The 24,148-nt window shown below is 35.6% G+C and overlaps 1 protein-coding gene across 6 annotated transcripts in view; it reads left to right on the top strand.

Moving 5' to 3' along the window:
• LOC116165947 (myocyte-specific enhancer factor 2) overlaps positions 1-24,148 on the top strand; it is a 58,099-nt gene that overhangs the window by 16,623 nt on the left and 17,328 nt on the right. The gene's annotated exons all lie outside the window — the stretch shown is intronic.

Genomic DNA, 24,148 nt, shown 5'->3' with positions numbered 1-24,148 from the left:
TAGTTGATGGGGTTTTTTGAACAGCCCAGCTTACAGCAAGCAAAAAAGAAACAATGCGCTGCAATTTTTAACAATACGTTACATTTCTTTGGCGATCATTAATAAATGGAAAGTTTTCGATTTATGGTGCAACTCAGTGGCGGACTGTTTTACGGTTTTCACCATCGGTGTTTTTAGAAACGGCGGCTAACTTATTTACCGCGCTATTGTTATCACAATATTCACAATTTCGACTTAACTTGCAACAAAATGGATCGCTTAAATTATTTTACACTCTAAAAATATTCAACTTCATGCTCATACAAATAGCGCTGAGCTCACTGTCCGCGAGCCAAACCTCGAATCCCCTTGCTCACTGCACTTGCCTTAAGCTACCTATGACCGCCCCTACGGGTCGTCCTTTGATCTCATAATAACAGGATTAAACATGATCCAATATGAACTTTTTTTGTATATAGACAGATGTTTAAGGGAAGGTGATGCAAGAAAATTATTACGTTTGTGCGGACTTATTTTTATTCCAATTCGTCTGAAATATCAGCGGAAGAACGTTCCTATAAAAGCAAATTGAAGCTGACGTGTCATAAAATGGATTGCGCATGCGGAGCACATAACTTTTTTGTATGGGGACAATTTTTTTCTGAAATTTTGTGACTGGTTTTAATAAATCGTTGCGCGAATTGACTGAGCAAGTCAATGACATATATATTAATGAACGTATAACAGTCCTTAAATAAATGGATTTATAACAGTTCATTATTATTTCACTCGCTTGTACTCAGATTTATAACACACGAGCCCGAATGTCACTATTTCAATTCGACGTCGATCTTGAGACTAAAATTAAAACTTTTAGAACATTCTTAATAAACACATCCGCCTTTATTCCTTATCGCCGATGACTAATCCTTTACCGACTTGATGGTACCCCGATGTCGCTCTGGAATATTCGCTACAATATTATGTCTCCGGAAGACATACTATAATATTCTTTATCATCGCAAATAGATGATGGATGCAACACTATGTGGAGTTTTGGAAAATTTGAAAATAATTTCCGATGCGCAAAACACATGTCATAACAAATTACTTCAGTATAATGTGCGGCAACTTTTACGCAAAGCGAGCGCATGTTTCAATGCACTGCAGAGATTTGGTCGGAAAAGTGCGCTTTACTTTTTTTTTGCAAAGTTGGATACCGTTGGGTAGTTTTGTTCTTAAAAACATAGAGTGTACCCAGCAGATTTCATGTCTGCTGTCCGGTCAAGAATCGCAAAATTCTACCTAGAATTTTTTTAAACCAGTAAATTCCGTCGGGATTAGAATTGTTTTGCATTCCAGTGATGTAGATTGTTTTTACAAAAGGTCGTTAGTTCCCACCTTCTATGTGTTATGGTTGCCGAGAAAAAAGTTGGGCCTTTGCGGCGTAACGAAACATTTTGGACCTATAGACATGTTGGTTTTAGTTTCCTCTACTGCTCATTTTTTACAACCATCTTTAATTATTTTAGTTTATACAGGGTGTAGCATTTAAGACCCCTCGGATCATAATTCTATATCGAAAAAAATTGTGCACAATTACCATCGTCATGTTTCTAAAATATTTCTTGTCGCCAGTGACATGCTGTATTCCAGTGGCGTATCAACAACTCTTTACAATAAAGCTCCTAGATTTTTGTCGATATCCTTTATGGTAAAGGAATTATGATCCGAGGGGTCTTAGGTGTTACACCCCGTAGAGTGTAGACGTTCCTAATTAACGCAACAAGAAGTTGCAGACAATTTTAATTTATTCAAGGAAAAGGTAAAATATGAGACCCTTTTTGTAGGTTTGCGTGGGTGGTTTTTCTTTTTGATTTTGTTGAATCAATTGAAAATACCTGAAGGGAAGTGCGAAATAGATTCTTATTCCGACGTAAGGATATTGGCATTGAGAATATTTGAACATGAAAATAATTTCTGAAATTTTTAATTACAATTATAAAAACTATTCATCCACCTCGTCAATGGGCGGAAATCATTCCGACATGGTCTGGTATGTGACAAAAACCGCAGATGGCTTCGTTAATTTTCTTATTTGTGTACTGATTTTGTTGGGAAAACGTGAAACACTCTGTTTGAATCATTCTGTGGATTTTTTTTGTTTCATTTGCAGCATTTGTTTTACAAAACTGGTCTATCGTGAGCAGTTGAAAACTTCATTTACGTAAGTACAAACTTTATTAACGTGTGGAACTAACCAACTCTTTAATCAATTAACTCCACTCGGATATGCTTTTAGTGCATATTAGTGGGTGCGCACGTGTTTCATCTTGTTATTAGATCGTTCTTTTTGAAGTGCGCAACGGCATTAGCAATCTACAGAATAACCAACATTTTCATTATTGGTAAAATTGCACGAGTGCATTTTGTTAAATAAAAAAGGAACATTTTATTCCACATTCAACAAAAAGGGAACACTGATACAAATTGGGAATTCAAGCTTTATTGTCACGTAACTTCCTACCAATTTAGGTATGTATTCCTATTTATTTACAAGAATGACCAACAATAACAAATGTTTAGGTATCATTTGTTAATTATCAAGAGGCTGTAGTATTTATTTAACGCCGTTAAACTCGTGACTATCTATTGTAATTTCCGCTGTGGTATTTATTTACATTGTAAATACTTGGACAGATTCGAAATCCTTTTATGTTGCATTTAGATCGTCGTAAAAACAGGAAGTAGTTTCGACTTACATTCGATTCTGAAACAAATTGGCCATACCGATCTTGGTGAGTCCACTGTTTGAGAATTTTCAAACTTTCTTTTTCAGATTGAAAGTAAAGTATGGTTCATTTGCAGCTGTTCGTGCACATTTTGACTTTTCGAAAAGTTAAAAAAAACATGCCATTCCCAAGCATTTTGGAATCTTCATTTTTTTTACAAAATCGTTCGTGTATATGATGCATATCTTGTAGGGCCAACTTTGAACAGTGTGGCGGTTTTTGGTAGCGAAAAAAGGTTGGGTTTGTGCCTAACGACCCATTGTATATCTTCGTCGATTATAGTTGGTACTGAAGTGGAGGAGTGGAAAGTAATGTTGTGTAATTTTGTTGATTTTGATAGGTAGACATAAATTGACCTCCAAAGTAAACTGACTTTTTGAGCAGTAGATAGAAAACTCTTATTTTTGCACTTCTAATTAGTACTCGCACCATCCCAGTTATAGTACTCATTTATCCTAAAAACGAGAGCAATGTTTATTTGCAAATCTACATCCGCAATGTATCTGAATCGACAGTATTGATAGTAAGTACAATGCTATTCATTCTGTATGTTCTTTAACGAGATGAGTCATTCAATGCGTTTTGCGTCCGCTGCTACTCCTCTCTTTGAAAGCTAGTATTTCAGTATCGGAATTCAAGCATCAGGTCACATCTGAACATAAAGTTGGAAAGCTTCTATAATGACTCTACTTCTGCTGTACTTTCTCTTTGTGTAAATTTAAACGTGCTACGTGCTAGCAATTAATACACTTTTCCCGTCATTCATGGCATATTCTCGTCTTTAACACAGTATCCCTAGAGCCTAGAGAGCCAAAGAGATCTCAGAATCCTGACCTAGCCGCATTTCCACTATGTTAGTTATTGAATTATGTACCTTAACTGCAGACCATAATGTGACAATCTTGACACGTGGAAAGTTAGCAATAAATTTAGAAAAATCCCTTTCGGATCGGCCAATCAGCAACCTAGGTGTTCATTTTTCTATTAGTCTCGAGTATCTCCACATTAAATTTTAACTCTTTCATCCGGCCGATTAATTTTTCCTTCCTTCTTCGCCTCTGCTGCATAGTTAAGGCTTTTCCGTCACTTCTAGTTACAACTCTGTTGTTGCGCATGTTTACAGAATGAATATTGAATACTGTACTCGTAAGAGAGGCTCTTATTATAAATGTACATCCTTGAATTTGACATTGTCAAGTTTCATTATGGTTACCACCGGAGAGCGAATGACATTGCGTTGATTCAAAGTCATGGCGCGAGGGAGCAACTTGTCACTTCACCTCGATCACCCCCTCAAGACCATGACCGTGGTGAGCAACCTTTAAACGGCGAGCAACTTTTGAACTCTACCGTGGGCTATCCTCCAAGCTCACCACAAAGAGATGGGCGAACTGTGAACTTCACCTTGACTTAATTCCCAAAGTCGACCAGGAGATGGCGATCTTTGAGCTTCAACTCTACCTATTTCCCAAAGTCATCAAAAACAACTTGAGGTAACTGAACTTCGCCTTGATCTACTTTCCATTTTCCAAGACTACTCATCAAGGGGAAAGGTGAGACCGACATTTAAACTTGACTTAATTCCCAAGGTCACCATCACGACCTTTGAGTTTGGCCTTTCTACATACTTGCCAAAGTCGAGCGAGCGTATCCGTAGCTGGGGTTAAAACTTCCAAGTCGAATAACCCAACAATGGAGTGTTGGAAGAGGGAAAATGATAGTTAAAAAATTCTTTACTACTATCATTTGATACCAAAGTAGATGAATCCTATTAATTGTAGCCACGGAGTCCTGAGATCCATGTGTGCGGAAAGCTATGTTTTAGGCGATAAAACGGTCAATTTATTTTTAATGATTTTAAATTTAGTACATAGTTTTTTTTTAGATAAGCCTAGTGATTCACATTAAATTTACACATATCAGGTCTAAATAACGTCCATTAAAATTTATCCACAAATGATTTCTATGGGTGACGTGTCAGTTTAACTTGGGGAGTTTTTAGAAATTTAGGTAGGCCGTTCTTGTGTCGGTTAAACGTACCTGGCAGTTGTAGTACTTGAACTTGTCCTCCCCCATTACGTTTCCCCAAGAAAAACGACCGAGTCATTTTTTGCATTATTTAAGGGTTCTTGTGTATTCACAATATTGGTGTTCGAATGCCCTTAATTTTTTTTTAATTTACCTGTCGACAACTTGGTCATTGACACATGAACAATAACATTATACAAGATGATACAAATTACAGTTTTTTAGGAAATTAATTACATTATGCAAAGGTACACTATTAACCATTAAGGTTATGTTGCAGACTCTTCGATCGGAGATGATTGCAGTCTATCAATATAATATGTTGGACGCTGGGTGATACGAGTATGACTTAATTCTTGCCTTCGAATTACAATTTTGTCTCTTTTTTCATTTGTGGTATTTTTGAGTTGATGCTGGGCTGAATGTAGTGAAGTTTGGAAGTAACATCCCAGTCTTTGCCATGATTCTAGATGTCATTTGTGTAATTGTGGATTACAAGGTTGTCTGGAGTTGATCCAGAATAGTTTTTATCATCGTGGCTTCAGTAATAAGTTTGTGGCAAGTTTCTAGTATACTTTGGACTATTGGATTTTAAGTGTATACTTATGTCTTTAATGGTATGTATTGATGAGAAAGAGTCCATGCAAATCGTTGCTAACTTGGTATCTGGTGTGACGGTTTTGAGAGCTTGAAATTATTATTATTATTATTATTTTTAAAAGTGTGCCTAATGAGGATGCTGGGAGTTTCTTTCTGGTTGTATTCTTCCAAACTTGTGGTATGAGGTAATATTTTGGTCCATGGAGGATTGTTTGCAGCATGAGTTGGGATTATTTTGGTTAGGTCGGTAGTGATTTTAAATATTTTGGGACAGTTTCCCTTCGTTTGAGCTATTTGGAGTCTCCAAGTGGGTCTTTTGTCGAAGATGACACCAAGGACTTTAAGATTGGCAACTAATTATAACGGTTCACTAGGTGGCTGGTACTTATAATCTCCTGTTGAAGTGAATTACTTTAGATTTACTGAGTGAGAAATTAAAACCGATTTTTAGGGACCATAATTGTATGGCGTTTCGTAGTAAATTACAGACAGATAAATACTTAAGGCATCTTTGCCTTGCAAACATAGAAACTCTGGGATGAATTCTGAAATTAGCTGATGAATACGTTCAAGGCGAGGGTAGTATCTATCGGAATTCCACTGTACAAGATTGAAAGTGATTAATCAGATCGTTGCCTACATTCAGGCAACGATTTTTTAAATTACTGGAACGTGTGGGAGGCATCGGTAGCATATTCTTCATCACCTGATTGTATGGAGGAAGCTAAAACTAAAACGTCAGTTTCTAAGGAAACACGTTTACAATGCTCTATTGTTATATATCTTTCTTTTAGAAATGGATATATCAAACGTAAGTCATTAACCAAAGAGTGAACATCTCTTAAATCTTAAAGTTCCATAATAAGGGTCGCAGTTACCGAATGTGTTTAGGAAGAATTGAAAAGTCGAAAATTAATAAAAATCAAATCCGGCAAAATAAATAGAAACATCTAATTCCAAAGGGCCGAAAAGACGGCTTTCAATCTCGCTAAACAAATTAAGGGCTATCTATTTTATTTAGTGGGAATTAACTTAAATGTCATTCACATAAGGGTATTGCTGGAGTGATCTTTAGGAGAGTCAACATTCCTTCGCCTCCAACGTCCTCCGAATTCATCAAAAGAAATCGGGAAAATAGTTTTAGCTCTTAATTTTGACAATAACACGTGCCTCCAGCGGTATGTAACCCACTCCATTACAAGAGCGCGTTTTGGCAACGTGAATTGAAAGTAAAAGAAAATATGTGATATGACAAATACAGCACAAAATACCTACTAATTTTATTTATTAATAAATACTTCCAAATTCAACTGTAATATTGAGAACTGTTGACTGTCATCATTTGTGCTTTTAATTTAAACATAGTACTTCGAAAACACTACTCCAGAATGTCGATCTCCCTTAAGATTCACCCACAAATTTTTGATGCTAAATATTCAAAAAAACGTTTGATTAGATTAAATATTAATGAAATTATTTGATATAACGAGTGTCTAAACAGCACTGGTCAATCCATTTGCATATTTACCATTATTCAGAGTTTGCACGTGATTATTTTATGTTTCTATATTTCAAAGCACGTGCAAAGGCTCTTTTCTGCGAAAATATTGTGAATGCACATAATTTTTCCCTGACCAGTTTTCATTTTATCTCGTCCATCCTTAATGCACGCAGATCTCCATCCCTTTTTACCGTGGTAGATCGGAATAAATTGAATTCGATCGCACATTCAGTTCGCTAAAAAAATAAATACTTCATCTGCCACAAACACGATTTTCAAACCATCACAGAAGCTAGTAGTTGCTAATTGTTTCTTAATTTTTACAGTAATTACGTGCGGTTTACAGAAATTGTTTTTTCAGATTAAATGTTAATCCCCTTGGAGCAAATCTTCAATTTCAACGTTGCCTAATTAACCTACATTTGAATATCACTCTTTCGACAGCCCTACGGCCTAAAACAGTTTATCTTTTACAAAATGGTAATAATTTGAATGAATTCGAACGTTTTAACATGAATCTTTCGTACTTGTAGTAACTACAAATTGCAGTCCAGCGCTACGCAAGTTGTGGTTTTTAGGGTGTAAAATTGTCTGTTTAGCTTTTTGATTTTTTTTATGCTTACGTTATTTCACTCGCAGGATCCTGTGCTAAAAAAGTGAAAGATATGCGAAAGATGCAGCCAGCTGGTGACGCTTCCGGTAACCGCAAAGTCGAGTAAAATTGTTATCAGAAAGAGCTACTAATTGAAATAATCATTTTGTATCTCCAGCTGTGTGAATTGTGTTAAAGAACACGTGCGCCCCCACGTGGCCTTCGTGAAGGGGTGGAGGCCCCTCATGTGCGTCACTCGCTACCTATTGATTGCAGATGCGTACTACCGATAGCTCTGGTCATGGCCGAGACTGTCGTTGGCATGACGATGATCGCGTTACCAAGTCTTTCTTTTTCTCTTTCAGGTAATTGGCAAATAAGATTAGTCAACCACACAATATGCACAAAATTGAATTACAGTCTTCGTTGGAGTTTCAATATTTTGATTACGTACTGTTTTCCTTTATATAAAACATATTCAATCGCAGATTATTTGCACATTTACGATTCAAACTTTTTCGTCCAGAAGGACCGCATACATTCAGCGTGTCAAAATATTGATGAAGATAACCTCCCCGAAATGACTCCATTCATAATTTGCCATTTTTTTTAATGGGGATTGATTGTCAAAATTGAAGCTTCAAAATGGGGTTTATTTTGGTGGCGTTCTTTAATATTCAATCACATTAATATTTTAGTTCTTCCATTTCTGTCATTTCTCCACCTTCACAAATGAATTATATCTAAACTATCGATAATCTAAAGGTTCTTTGTACCAAGGTAATGACTGTATACGATCTGTGGATGTTCAAAAACGAAATAAGCGAAAGAAATTTGTTTGTCGGTGTCTGCAGTTATATTTATACCACTCAAAAATGGGAAAAATGCCAATATTGTCGGCAGTGTGTCTTTGTTTACCGGACAAGATAAATTTATTTTAATCTCAATCGGTTGCTCATAAAAATTTGGAAGACGTATTTGCTACTTACTGTTAACCCAGTGTGTAAGGTACTTGACGTATGCGAGGAAAATTGTGTTATACAATTTCGCTCCTCGAGTGCTTACGACATTGAATAAGATAAGTAGTGCGTGATCGGTGAAATCAAATTTTGCGCCCGAATACGAAACCAAAAAAATGCTAGTTTTATTAATTTTATCCACCATTTTCAATCCCTAAGGTTTTCTTACTTTAAGAACCGACAATTTTCTTCTTCTGAAAAATTTAATAACTTTTTTGTGATATTGCAGATGAAATCAGCACTTCTATGCCTAATGAAATATAATTTAATGAGCTACGGGTAGCTACTGTAAAAAGCATAAGTGCAGTCTGTACTTGATGTAACTTTGATTCGATTAACAAAACTCAGTGTGTCCAAGATAAGAATGAACAATGGGGAAATCGGAAGCCAAACGAGATACCTAGTCGGTTAAATTAGAAAGAAAGTTACGTATTTTAGGGCTTAGTAAAATAATGATAAAAATTCAAAAATTCCGATCCTTTCCGAAGATATTCGAAAAAATATCCAAATTAACCATATTCGTTTTAATTTTTTTCTGACTGTCTGAAAAGGTATCAAAAAACAAATGACACTTTCTTATAAGCACTTTTTAAGTTCTACAAGATGGTGCCCACAAACTTTCATTGTAACGTTTCGGCTTTGAGAAACCATCATCAACTTCATATTTTTATTTGGACCTGAAAAAAGTACATACCTACTGTATTGAGTATAGCATTTCCTGTTACGAATACAATGATGGTATAACACAATAGGATTCTGAGGAACCATCAATTAATTATTTTGACATTTTATCACCGCCTACTACACCAAAAGGGTAAAAAAGCCTTTTTCCGATTTAAATAATAAACAATTTTTAACATTGATGGTTCCTTTAAATTACATAATAAAGAATCTGCCATACATCGTTGTATTCGTAAAAAAAGACTTAAGTACTCAACACAGTATGTACTTCCCGGGTCCCATGCTGTTTATCCTTATCTTGGACACACTGAGTATCCAAATGAATTAAATATCTCCTGCATAATAATAATAATAATAATAAAACATAAATCTTGCTAATGTGCAAAACACTTACAGTCGTCAAAAACATAGAAACAAATTTACAAATAGTGTATATAACAAGATAAGACGACACATATATTAACACATAGGTCTAACAGTGGATGCCTTTATGGTTTTAATAAATTCGTTGCATGAGTAGAACGCGTTCTGCAGAAAGAAATGTGTTTCTGTAGATTGAAATTTAAAAGGCGGTAAGGCTTTGATATCCATTGGAAGCTACGAGTAAAAAAATTACTCGTAGTTTGGAAGACAGCTGAAGAGTGCTTGCGCCTGATAAATGGCTCTCTTTTGAGTGAGGGAAAGTCTGCAATAACGGATTTGAAATTTATCCTTGTTGCACGTATCGTAAGAATGATAATCTGAGTGCTGCTCGAATAATGAAAAATTGTTTTTTGCATAACAAACAGCTTCTGAAATGTATAAAGCGGGAAATGTGTGCACTTGGTGGTTAACAAAGGCATTACGACAGTCCTCTCGAAAAGTTAGCTCAGCTAGTACACGTATTGCTTTTCTCTGCATCTTAAAGACATTATTCCAGGTCCCAAGCCAAGAAGACGGCTATCGAGAACACAGCCTAAAAATCTTGCACTAGGTACAATTGTTATGGATGAGTCAGAACGGATGCTGTTTTGGTGGAGTTGAGGTTTCATAAAAAATTCAATTTTGTGCTATTATATTGGAATTTTTATTGGCAACGGGATCGCAGAGTACTTTTATGGTCATAGTCTGGTTTTTTGAATTTCGGTGATATTTGGAAAATTCTAATGAGGGATAGTTGAACGCCTCTTCCCTCAAAATTAAACTTTTATACTCAAACTCAAACAATTTTGTATACAAATTGGGCGATTCACTGAACGAACATAAGTAGATTGTTTAACAAGTTAAAATTTTCTCATATAACAATGGAGGAAAAATTGCAGACAATACGTGTTGACTTTCAAAACATTTGGGTTAGAAAAGAGGCATTTAAGACGATCGAAATTAATAAGTTTGAAGAAGTTTAATTTGAGGGGATTTTTCGAAGTATTTTCCGAAGCCAAAAATGTACAAACCGATTTAAGAGTAATGAAGGTCGTTTAAGTGTAAAAAAGTTTTATTTTTGGAGGGCTAAGCGTTCACTGAACCACTCTTTGATTTTTCGAAATATTTCTGAAAACCAAAAGGGCACGAATGGTAAGCATATAAGCACAATCGAGGTAGTATCAAATACCGTCGTTTAGTATAAAACATTTAAGGAGGCTACGCGTTCAACTTAACCCCCATTTTATTTTTCCAAATTAAAAAAAGGCACAGACTGTGAGTGCAAAAGGACAATTAAGCACAATCGGAGTACTACGCACTACCGTCGTCGATTCAGTATGAAAAAGCTTAATTTTTTGGGGCTAAGCGTTCGCTTAGGTCCTATTTGGTTATACGAAATGTTTCTAAACCTAAAAAGGCACAAACTGTGAGCACAAATGCACAATTGGAATTTGGTTATTGAAATCATATTTAAGTGATCGTGTTCAATGTGTGGATTTTTTTTTGCTTAACATCTCAACTTAAGGAAATTATGTGTGGAATCCTGCAGGGTTCACTTCTCGGTCCGATACTGTTTTTGATTTGCATCAATTGCGTTTTACCACCCTCACGTTAGTAAGCGCCGAATTGTAATGGGATAAAAAATGAGGCCCCTACTTTTTTGACGGAAATACACTTTTTGAAGCACCAGGTCAAATAAAATCTCTGCCTGTCTGTAATTTTTTTCCCTACAATTACATCACGGAAAAAAGAAGGGAGCGAAGGAGAGAAAGAAATAATCACTTCTGTCGGCACTCGTCAAGTGCCACTTTCGAATCAGCGAAGCTTTTCTTTGTTCAGCACTCTTTAGCATCAGACTGGAATCGTTGCGCTTCTGTATAATAGCAAAAACATCACCGCACGTGAAAATAAGACTAAATTTCCCACGTGCTGGCATAATAACTAAGACTATTACTCTACCATTCACTAGATCTAATTGGTACCCTTTATGAGTTTGAATAATGATGCATACAATTATCAAAAACTTCCAAACAGACTCCCATGCGGATTGCGGCAATTTGTATTTTCATTAATTCGGTATATTACTCTGTAATTAGGATCCTATTAAAACTTGCAAAAAACAACTTTTTTTTTATAATTTTCAATTTCTTGTATCAAATATGGTATTGATTTAGTGGACTGTTTATCTCGGATAAGCGATTTTTTTCTCAGTTTGTGGGCCCCATGTGGTTTTCAAGGAAGCCCTAAACTGATTTTAAAACATATGAAAAGGGTGGAAGATAATATAGGTAAGTGGTGAAACCGTCGCCCCCGCGCTCAATTTTTAAAAAGCTCCCGTATATTCACTCCTCTACGAATACGGCCACGAACGAGAAAATACAGAAAAGGCAAAAATAAAAATTTTTTAAAAAACACTTCGTTGAAAAAGTGTTGGGACCTGAAGAATAGATTGAGACATATGCATATTGAACGGATTCCAACATTTATTCAACGAAGATGTTATTTTAATACACACATTCGTATGTTAACAAACACGGTTGAAACACGCTTGCGCAGACAATAATTTCTTGAGTGCTGAGAGCTTAAATCCTCGGCGAGAATTGACGTATAGTCTAGGCGATAAAGACATCCAACTGGACATTTTGAGGCGGAAAAGAAAAAAATGGTGGAATATGTTCAGTTAGGTGTCAGAAACAACATATTAAAAATCCCACCCTCCAGACCCTGTGCTAAAGGCTCCAGCCACCCCACCATCCCCCAAAAACCGTGTTTTCGCTCTTTTTGGCTGATATCTCGCGACCTATGAGGTCTATATGAAATATTTTTAGCTGAAAATATTTCTCGGGAAATTTCATGCAAGGTAGATACCCAGAAGTTAGCCTAGGTGTACCTCTTAGCCTAGAAAATTCATAAAAGGAGGCGAAAATCATCAATTTTCGTGTTTTTTTGCGGTTTTTTGCAAATATATCGCGACCTTCAGGGCTAGATGATATATGTTTAGCTGAAAATGCTCTTCGTGCAATTTCATACGAGATAGGTAACTGAAGAGTTAGCGTAAAGTCACCTTTCACCTTCAACTTTCATGTGTGAGGAAATATTCATTGTAAAACAAAGTATTTCTATGTACCATTTATTCACGTAAAAACAGTATTTTCATATTAAAAATATTCACACATTCATTTATACCTCAACGTTATCATTATCCTCTGCAGATTCCACTTCTTCAGGCTCTTCGACGTCCTCTAGTGCTAGTGGATCGTCTGAAATTACCGACTCGTAGTTCTCCTCGCCTTCCGCTTTACCTGCAAGGGTGTACCCTGAAACGACGACGGTCACATTTAGGCACGATGTTCCATGACACAGACGCAGAATTCGTTCTTCAGACCTACAACAAGAAGTATTATGTCAAAAAAATTTTATAATTAAGTATACGAATATAATATTCTCTCGTGTGTCCTAACTCCTAAGTGTCGGGTAGAGAAGGTTTACCTGATTTTCATCGTGCCTAAATGCCACGTCGTCTCTTCAGGGTACCCATGCATCAGGTAAAGCGGAAGACGAGAACTACGAGTCGGTAATCTCAGACGACCCACTACCACTAGAGGACGTCGAAGAGCCTGAAGAAGTGGAATCTGCATCTAGTCTATAACTTTTGATTGAGAAGTCTGATCGAAAAAGTACGAATTGATTTGGATTCTACGCACCCAAATTAATAAGAAAAAGTGTTTTCCCGAGAAATTTTGGTGTAGTCGATTTTTGGTAAAAAAGGAAGGTTATACACTGCCTTTTTTTGAGCCCCGAAAAAAAATTGTCTCAGATCGACCCGGAAAAAAAATTTTCTTATAGAATGTGGCCTGTAGAATCCATAATTTCAAACAGTTCCAAGATTGGGCTACTAGTTCAAAAGTTACAGCCCTTTGAATTTTTTTTCGAAATTGGTTTCTAGTCTATAACTTTTGATTGAGAAGTCTGATCGAAAAAGTACGAATTGTTTTGGATTCTACGCACCAAAATTAATAAGAAAAAGTGTTTTCCCGAGAAATTTTGGTGTAGTCGATTTTTGGTAAAAAAGGAAGGTTATACACTGCCTTTTTTTGAGCCCCGAAAAAAAAATTGTCTCAGATCGACCCGGAAAAAAAATTTCTTATAGAATGTGGCCTGTAGAATCCATAATTTCAAACAGTTCCAAGATTGGGCTACTAGTTCAAAAGTTCAAAAGTTACAGCCCTTTGAATTTTTTTTCAAATTGGTTTCTAGTCTATAACTTTTGATTAAGAAGTCTGATCGAAAAAGTAGGAATTGATTTGGATAAGTATAAGTGTAATGATTACGTTGAGGTATAAATGAATGTGTGAATATTTTAATATGAAAATACTGTTTTTACGTGAATAAATGGTACATAGAAATACTTTGTTTGACAATGAATATTTCCTCACACATGAAAGTGGAAGGTGAAAGGTGACTTTACGCCAACTCTTCAGTTACCTATCTCGTATGAAATTGCACGAAGAGCATTTTCAGCTAAACATATTTCATCTAGCCCTGACGGTCGCTATATATTTGCAAAAAAACACGAAAATTGATGATTTTCGCCTCCTTTTATGAATGTCCTAGGCTAAGAGGTACACCTAGGCTAACTTCTGAGTATCTACCTTGTAAGAAATTTCACGAGGAGCATTTTCAGCTAAAAATATTTCATCTAGCCCTAAAGGTCGCGATATATTTGCAAAAAGCCACGAAAATTGATGATTTTCGCCGCTTTTATGAATTTCCTAGGCTAAGAGGTACACCTAGGCTAACTTCTGAGTATCTACCTTGTATGAAATTTCCCGACAAATATTTTCAGCTAAAAATATTTCATATAGACCTCATAGATCGCGAGATATCAGCCAAAAAGAGCGAAAACACGGTTTTTGGGGGATGGTGGGGTGGCTGGAGCCTTTAGCACAAGGTCTGTAGGGTGGGATTTTTAATATGTTGTTTTTGACACCTAACTGAACATATTCCACCATTTTTTTCTTTTCCACCTCAAAATGTTTGCCAATTTTACAGTCTCTATCGCCTAGACTAGTAAATTTTTCAGCAGTATTTTTCTTGAAAAAAAAAGTTGAGTGAAATTCTGGAGTCAAAGTTAAATTGACGGAGTACTCTGTTCTTTGAATGAGATAAGGGCAGAAAGAAAGAATCAAATTTAAGGAGAAATGCACTCTGATCTGCATCTTAAAAGCTATCGTCGAGAGATACATCAAATTGCTTGCTTATTGTGTACACGAGACATTTCCGAAATTTTCTAAAATGTTTGTTGATAATTTTGCTTTATTTACCATAGCCCACGTTATATCTCTGTCTTTGTCATCATTTTGTCTGTGGTTGTTTCATAATTCAATTTTTCCATAAAAAAGTAGCATGTGTTTTGAAAATTGTTTACAATTACCCACATTTTTAATTTGTTATAGGTTTTTCGAGTCGTATTGATATGGATAATTTGTTTTATTCGTTTTTTACGGCACTTTTTTTTATTACTTTCATTTTATGGTATGAGTATTGCGTAACAGCTTTCCACCCAATTATTGTACTACCCTACCACACGCGTTACCTTAGATTTACCTTCTTCTTCTCGTACATTGACTTTTTTACAGTTTACTCATGGACTGCCGATTATAGTAGTTTGTAATATGGCGGCAAAGGTACTAGTCGTAGACTTTATATACAGGGCGTTGCGTCATGTGAATATAATTTACAGTAGACCACACTTTCTGATATTTGTTTTAGAGAAAAAATTAAAAGGAGGGGTAGCTATCCGTTAAACTTTTTGGATTTTTTGGAATTGTTTTCGTACACTGATTTGAACTCCCGTGAATATAGCAAATTGGAAAGATTAATTGAATGTTCACTTGTCATTGTCAACATTGTAATTAAATTAGACCTATATTGCTGGCGAATTTGAAATAATAATCTTGAATGTAGAAAACAAAAACATATTTGTAATAAAGCAAACATGGAAGAGTTTCGAATGGGGCAATCTAAATAAATTGTGACGCGGCCAATAGTAAACAGATGCTTTAATAACGTTTGCTTAATGTAAACAGTAGCATAAGACTCAATGGGCATGTAATGGACATTCATTATGCGTCTAACACGGCGACCGCTGAGGTGCAAATTATCGATTTTTAGAGCCAGTATCCTGAAATTATTTATTCGGTTTCGATATTGTCTTACAGGACGTAAATATACAGGGTGTCCACACCCAATAGCGGCAACATTTTTGAATTATTGCGCGGGGTTTTTATTTCCATTTTAACTTGTACTCTCCAATCTTCACGTTGTTTAAATCTTAGATTGATTCTTGCAGTGCCCACTGTTGAATGTCAATAATTTCTAATGATTCGTGACCAAAAGATTATTGTAACTTGTAACCGAAAAAAAATATAACCTTCGTAAGTATTAAACAGCATTGAATGTAAATTAATAATTGTGTACTTTGAACATCCTTCCTAGCTTAGTTGCTACAGGGAAAAGCTACCTCGGTTCAAGTCTACTGCCAAAGCTAAATTTTTACGTGTCGTTGTAACATTTGACTTTTCTAAGAGCTCAAAATAAACGTTTTTTTATGTAGTAGATAGGACATTGTCCTACCTCCTATGTCTTATCTTTACAAATCCCCCTATCCAAGAATTTTTTTTGGGATTAATACAAAATTACTATAGCTCCTTAGGTCTCCTATGTGGAGACGAAAAAAGGCTTTATCAAAGGTGATTCAGCTTTTCGTACTGATCTGCCATTTCCCTTAATTTTCCCAATATTTCTAGCATTGGATTAAATTTCCCCAAATTTACACTAAATTTCTCCGAATTAACGTTAAATGAGTAACGTTACTTCCCTATAGAAACCCCTTAGATTCCCTTAAAATTTTGTTTAGATTTTCACGAAATTTCCTCAAAATTTCTTAATATTTTCCAAGAATTTCCTCATTCCTTTAAACTTTCCTCCTATGTCCCCAAAATTTTCTCATATTTCACAAGAATTTCGTCCATTTTCTATATATTTCCCAGCTATTTCCTCGAAATTTCCTATATGAGGGACAAGAATTTGCCTCGTGCTCAATCCCTTAGTCAAGACAAATCTACGATTTTATTGTCATATTTCCTTTTGAATGGACAAATGCGCTTTAAACAATTGTGAGCTAGGCGAGTGAGCCGAACTCGCCTTCGGTCGCCGAGCGTTGTGCATGACGACCCCAGAATATAAAAGCGTACTCTAAATTCTGTAGCGTTACGCATGAGATTATTTTACTCCCGTCCAAAACACTCCAAAAAATGGTAGGTGTAAGGAAAAACGTTTCCCAGTTTATTATTTTCCGATGTAGAATAAGAATATTCAATAAAAGTATAGGTTTCTATTTGAGAAAATTAAGTTGCCCTACAGTTACGTAGCATCATTAAATGGGCCCCTCCATAGTATGAATATTTTATATTAATCATTTTTTGATATCGTCACAACTTTCTCCAATAATCGACTGTCTCAAGACAAATACCCTGTATATAAATTAAGTGACATACAAATATAAGATTACGGAACTGGTAGTCGCGAAGTTGACCACAACTCACCGCTACACCCCAATTCGTCTCGCTTAAGCGTGTACAATTAAACCCCAGTAAATCATCCCCTGAAACTGGTATTTTCTCAAACAAAAATGGTTGCTTCAAAACTACCTTCTATAACCCGCTTTATTATCGTTCTGTCCCGAATTCCATGTCTCGCGCAAAAACTTTACCCTTCATTAAATTAATAAAATAATTTTAATGACTTCGCGATAGTTGATAATTTTTTTGTGAATTCTAAGTTCTAAACCTGAGGTTATACGAAATTAGGAAATCGCAGTAATTATTAGTTATTAAATCAGAAAATTATGATTTTTGATGATTTCCACAATCGCGTTTTTGACTAAAGGTATTTCAGTTCTTAGTAAAGTGTCTACAGAACATATGTACCAAATTTGGTTCAATTTGAGGGAACAGTTTAGCCCTAATATGGAAATTTCAAAAATTAACAGTTTTGTGATTTCAACTCTTTCTTTTATGCCTAAGAATGTGTGTACTACGTTTAGTTTGAGAGTACAGAGACCGACAGACAGATCGACAAACATCGTCGAAATTTTGTTTGATTCGGATTCCTGGTGCTTCAAAACGTGTGTTTCCGTCCAAAAAGTAGGACGTCATTTTTTACCCCCTTTCATAACGTGCGGTTGGTAAAAATGAATTGTGCATGTCCAAACTTAAACTTTCTTATTTATGAACGAATCTGTCGGAAATTTTAGGCAAGGTGGTACCTAAAAAAATTAAACCCAGTAGACTGTGCATCCGCAGACTAAACGACGCGAATTTGGCTGGGGCTGTCTTGTTTTATGATATCGTAATGTTTGTACCTAGCTAGAGTGGTCATACTCATGAGTAACTAAAATAGCGAGAGAAGACCAATTTGTTTCTGCACCACATTTCAATGGAGTTCGTCTCTCCCATCTATGGTTTTATAAAGCTATTCGTATTGTGGATTTTCCATACCTAAATTTAATTAATGAGATGAAAGTGGAGGTGTTAGGGGACGCAAAATTAATGCCATTAATTTGGATTAACAAATTAACTTGGCCATTGAAGGTGGGCCGCACGAAAAACTTGATACCGCCAACCAAAAAATGGAAAGGGAACACGATCAAAAACGTATTCGTGAACACTGTTTTTAATCAAAAGACCCGGATTTGTTTTTTTAAACTAATAATTGTTGACTTCGAAATGCATTATGTGATAGTTTTTGGGTACATCGTTAAAAGTGAATTCGTAACGGAGAAATGTTGCCACTTTTACTTTTCTTTTATTGGCAAGGCGGCTTATTTAAATAAATTCAAATAAAAGTGAGAAGCGAATGACAACCTTGAAATTCTTTTATAACGGAATTTTGTAATGTTTCCTTCGCATAATTATAATAAACGTTTACGATGCGGACGTTATATAAGATTTAGGTACTCCAAACTTCCTCTGGTAATAAATATTTGTATTACCAATTTACAATGTTTATTATTATTTTGTTTTCATCAAATCTTCAGACTTTCCGTAACATAAACGTGGACGTACCGCGTGTAAATCGTACCATATGCGAAACACGTTTTTGGAGTTTATAATCCGTTCAAACCCCCAAATTTTGAAAAAAGATTGCTAATAGGAGCGATGGAACTTACAGAGGCCCGTTAATTTTCGTGTCAAGTTTACCAAACTTAATTAAACCATTTCAAAAAAGTCGCAAAGCTGCCTGGAATGTCGACCTACAGATATTTAGAAGCAAATTCATGTGGGGAGATGAAAGGGTGGTTTAGCTGGTTGTACACGATTTTATTTTCGTATTGGTTTCGCTTAATATTTTTGAAGTCATAATTCAATTTGTTTCGCTTTCAACATTATTCACAGCAACTAAATGAGTTAAACTGTTTCTAACTTTTTAATTAGCGACGAGTGAGTGTGACGTCAGCTCAGTACAGTAGAACAATTTAATCAACATGCCCCGGTCATCTTTCTATGTACTTATGTAATGCTAAAGTAAATAATTAATTATTGACTCCGTCCGAGGCTTAGAAATCTGTATTCTGGCTTCGAATTTGCTCGTAGGCGAGCAATATGGGTGTAAGAAGCGCGTAATTTGGGTGTAAGAAGCGCGTAATTTGAATCTAGAGGCTTCGTTTTTGATCAAATTTTGTTTGTTTGCCAATACCATAATTATACCAGTACGCTCCTAATCAATTCATTCAACTCCTGCAGGTAATTACTTTGTCATGTGCACGCATCCTTTGCCTAGCAGTTTTACACATTTAATCTTGGTGAAGGACAAATGAGTCACGCGTAAATTGCTGGCAACAGCACGGGGAAAAATTTCAGCTGTCGAAATGGCGCTCCAAAACAAAGAAGCAAAGATTATCAGTCAAGCAACCGAGAATGATTTTAAAATGCAACAAGATTCATTTAGGTAATGGAATAGCGGAATTGTACGTGCTAAAACAAAAAGTAATTGTTCGGCGAGTGAAATGCTTCTTTATGTGCTGCTGCGTAATTTAATTCTGCAGTTGTTGGATACTCACCGTGACCGAACACATAGGGGGGAGTTTATTGTGCCATTACCTTTGTAAATTTGGTAACACTAAACAGCTTTAAACTTCCGATACGATCCTTTTCTCGTTTCTCTGTCTGTATTTTGTATTTCATTGTAACGCGCAAAGTAATTCAATTTACTTGGCAATTGAGGTAGTAGTTTTGTAATGCAATGAGTAAACAAGTAACTTAATGTATTGACCTCGGCCAACGGTGTACGAAACGAGTTTGCCAATTTTTTTCATGATGTGTTGAAGGTATTTTGTATACTTTTGACTTCAAATTTTGCCCAGGTCATCTAGGTCTATTACTTTTCAAATGGGGATGCGAAATGTGCGGGGAGGATAGATGTAACCTCAACATTTGTTATATAAAGAATATTCTGGTATGGGTTCCAACGGTTCCGTAGCAGAGAAGTTGGCAATACTTTGAAAGCAGGATCCCCCAAACATTACATTAAACCTCTTTTCACCAAGAAAAAGCTATACCTAGAATAAATGTGATGGTTGCGTTGGTTACCATTGTATCAACCAATAGGATACATGTTGCTATGGCAAGAATATCTTATTCTGCGAATAGGTGTAATTGTAGAACCGGTCCTAAGGGTACTATATGGATTTTTAGCGTAATACAACGAAGTCGGCCTAGAAAAGATATCAGTTTCAAGAGATAATTTATTGAGGTTTAACTACACATGGATAAGTGAGACGAATTGGTGTGTAGCGGTCATTTCTTTTGTGAGTTGCGACTACCAGTTCTGTAATCTTATATTTGAATGTCTCTTCATTAATTTATATACAGGGTGTCCCATTTGTTTTAATGTTATCTGCACCACCGCGCTAGACCGTTGAAAATTTTGCTTTCTACGACAGTTCAAACAAAGATGGCTGTAAGAAGCGTTCGTACTCCCGGCGACGGCGCCGACAGCTAAAATACGTAAAAAATACAGAGTGACTTATTAAAAAAAAAGATATTTCGATAACTATACGCTCAATTCGTTTTCTAATTTGGTCATTACAATCCAGAACACATTGCTCCATATTTTTTATATCGGCGCGTGTTTAGGTTAAAATTTTTATAAGTACATTGTACATGACCAGTTTAGGTATTGCTCTAGAACAGGTACTATTATTCTCTCAAAAGGAATACGTTATGCAAATCATAATTTTGCAAAATAATTATGTGGATTTCATTATCAGCTTCCACTACTCTATAAGTGCAAGGGGCAAGTACTACCGTATCGCCGGTCTGACTGGCCTTGTCACACTATCGTTCTATCTCCGTTTTTTGTCCAGTAGGGTCCAGAGACTTGCACCAATAGAGCACTTTCGAAACATCAAAATCAACGGTGTAAAATACAAAGTGCCAACTAATTTTGGTGCGCGAAATACCCCCAATCTGCTCTTTTGCTTAACTCGTAATTGAACATTAAACCAGAGAAGCTGTTATATCATGTTGCTAAGTAATTAGGTTATCATGTAGGCTTTTTTTTATTCTGGAACCATTTTTGCTTTGGTGTTTATCATATCACGAGAGAAATGGCACCGAGTCAACATGAAGAACGGTTGCATATTGTATTCAAAAATTTTGCATTTTCGCGAGTCGTTTTGTTTTTGTCTTTTCGGAATGGGATAAACCCCACATTCTACTCATTTATAAAAATGTGTTCTTTGATGTGGCAAAAAAACTTGCTGAAAGTCTCTTGAGGTATTGAGTCTAGTCCTATGGGGTCTTTTAAGAGTGTTTAAAATTAGAAACATTTTTGTAAACAGTCCAAAGTAAATAGACGAACATTGAGTAATGCATGAAACAAAATTGTAAGGTGAATGCATTCATTGTACCTATTCAATGTTGACCAGCTTCCAAAATGCACAGCTCGATCAAACCAGTGGCATTATGTGAAATTTGTAAAAGACAAAGATATCAATCAACATGGCTGCTCAGATCTTGTAGGGTCTACGCAATAAAAGACTCAAGAAAAAGTGAGATGGACTACTTTAGCATCTTGGACAAGCCTCAGTTCGGTTAATCCATTGCTGGGATTTTTTTACATTCGGAAATACTCCACGTGATTCGGGCAATCTCATTTTTTATACCCAAAAAATTAAAGCAATTGTAACTAACCCCCGGAAATCGAGTTGTGGCGCATTCGGTTGCCGTTTTGGTTATGGTCGCTTAAGAAAAAATGTAACCTTTGATCTAGTAGCCCAATCTTGGAACTGTTTGAAATTATGGATTCTACAGGCCACATTCTATAAGAAAATTTTTTTTCCGGGTCGATCTGAGACAATTTTTTTGCGAGGCTCAAAAAAAGACAGTGTACAACCTTCCTTTTTTACCAAAAATCGACTGCACCAAAATTTCTCGGGAAAACACTTTTTCTTATTAATTTTGGTGCGTAGAATCCAAAACAATTCATACTTTTTCGATCAGACTTCTCAATCAAAAGTTATAGACTAGAAACCAATTTCGAAAGAAAATTCAAAGGGCTGTAACTTTTGAACTAGAAGCCCAATCTGGAACTGTTTGAAATTACGGATTCTACAGGCTACATTCTATAAGAAATTTTTTTTCCGGGTCGATCTGAGACAATTTTTTTCTCGCGCCTCAAAAAAAGGCAGTGTATAACCTTCCTTTTTTACCAAAAATCGACTGCACCAAAATTTCTCGGGAAAACACTTTTTCTTATTAATTTTGGTGCGTAGAATCCAAAACAATTCGTACGTTTTCGATTAGACCTCTCAATAAAAAGTTATGGACAAAAAACAAATTTCGAAAAAAAATTCAAAGGGCTGTAACTTTTGATCTAGTAGCCCAATCTTGAAACTGTTTGAAATTATGGATTCTACAGGCCACGTTCTATAAGAAACTTTTTTTTCCGGGTCGATCTGAGACAATTTTTTTTGCGGGCCTCAAAAAAAAGGCAGTGTAACCTTCCTTTTTTACCAAAAATCGACTACACCAAAATTTGTGGGGAAAACACTTTTTCTTATTAATTTTGGTGCGTAGAATCCAAAACAATTCGTACTTTTTCGATTAGACCTCTCAATAAAAAGTTATAGACATAAAACAAATTCCGAAAGAAAATTCAAAGGGCTGTAACTTTTGATCTAGTAGCCCAATCTTCAAACTGTTTGAAATTATGGACTCTCGATCGATCTCGATTTCAGACAATTTTTTTTCCGGCCTCAAAAAAAGGCAGTACTTTTAAGTTATTCAAATATTTGAGACCAATTTAGAAATGTTTAGGGAAAGTTTCCATTGTCACAAAATCAAATATAAAAATCCGATACAACTAAATACCGAACGATCCAGGAGTGAAACTTTTTGACTCGATAGTCTACGTAACTTAAAAACAATAGGGACCTTTCTTATATCCTTAAGACCATGTGTACCAATTTTCAAAGCAATCGCACGTTTCTAAACAAGTTATCATGCACACGGACAAACGGATGGTCAAAAATGGATCTGTTCCAAAATCGCTACGATTAATTTCAGAAAGGCGTGCGTATTATGTGCACGACGTACGATCGCTTTGAAAACTGGTACACGTATGCTTAAGGATATAACTGGTATAAGAAAGGTCCTGGTGGGTACCTCCTATATAATAATATAATAATAATAATACGCTTTTACTCCCCTTAAATTTGTATATAACAATAGAAGTATAAAAAAAGCTAACCCCATACAAAGTATAACTTGATTTTTTAAGTAGTACCTCCTATATATAATAATATAATAATAATAATACGCTTTTACTCCCCTTAAATTTGTATATAACAATAGAAATATAAAAAAAGCTAACCCTATGGTTAGTATAGTGGCAAAGTATAACTTGATTTTAGATACCACTTCTTAGAAGCTGATTAGTTTGATGGGATGAATCTTGTTTTGTCTCTGGTGATACCTCAATTGGGAAATTGTAGTAAAACACGAAGAAGTTAAACATTTACATATGAATATTAAAATGAAACTAATAATTACTTAGTAAGCAGTAGTAAATTTTATGTGACCATTTGCCACAACCCATATAGCAACAACACTACATATATGCGTAATATACAGAGTGTAACATATAAGCATAAAAGAAGAAGGGCTATAGGGCGTGGAAGGAACCAATATGTTTCCTTTGGGTGGTGCATTTCTTAATTTTTTTCTCTTAGTTTTGTATGCCAATCCAAAATAAGGCATTACAGCAAACACTGCACCCACTATAAAATAAAGAAAAAAGTATACACCTAGAGGTGTCTGTATACCTACGTTATTCTTATTCGTCAACTGCTATTTTTGCTCTAGAGCTCTCTAAACCTTTGAATGGTTTCTTTAATGTATGGTGAGTAAAACCTGCCACTGGCGGAAAAATGCCCTAAATTAATTGTGGAATCTTCGATTGGTAGTTACGTCTTATTTTGGTATAGTTT

Source organism: Photinus pyralis, unplaced genomic scaffold (assembly GCF_008802855.1).
Source record: "Photinus pyralis isolate 1611_PpyrPB1 unplaced genomic scaffold, Ppyr1.3 Ppyr1.4_LG3a, whole genome shotgun sequence".
Classification (NCBI taxonomy): domain Eukaryota; kingdom Metazoa; phylum Arthropoda; class Insecta; order Coleoptera; family Lampyridae; genus Photinus; species Photinus pyralis.
Note: the sequence above shows the minus strand (reverse complement) of the source record. Positions and strands in the feature narration are given on the sequence as shown.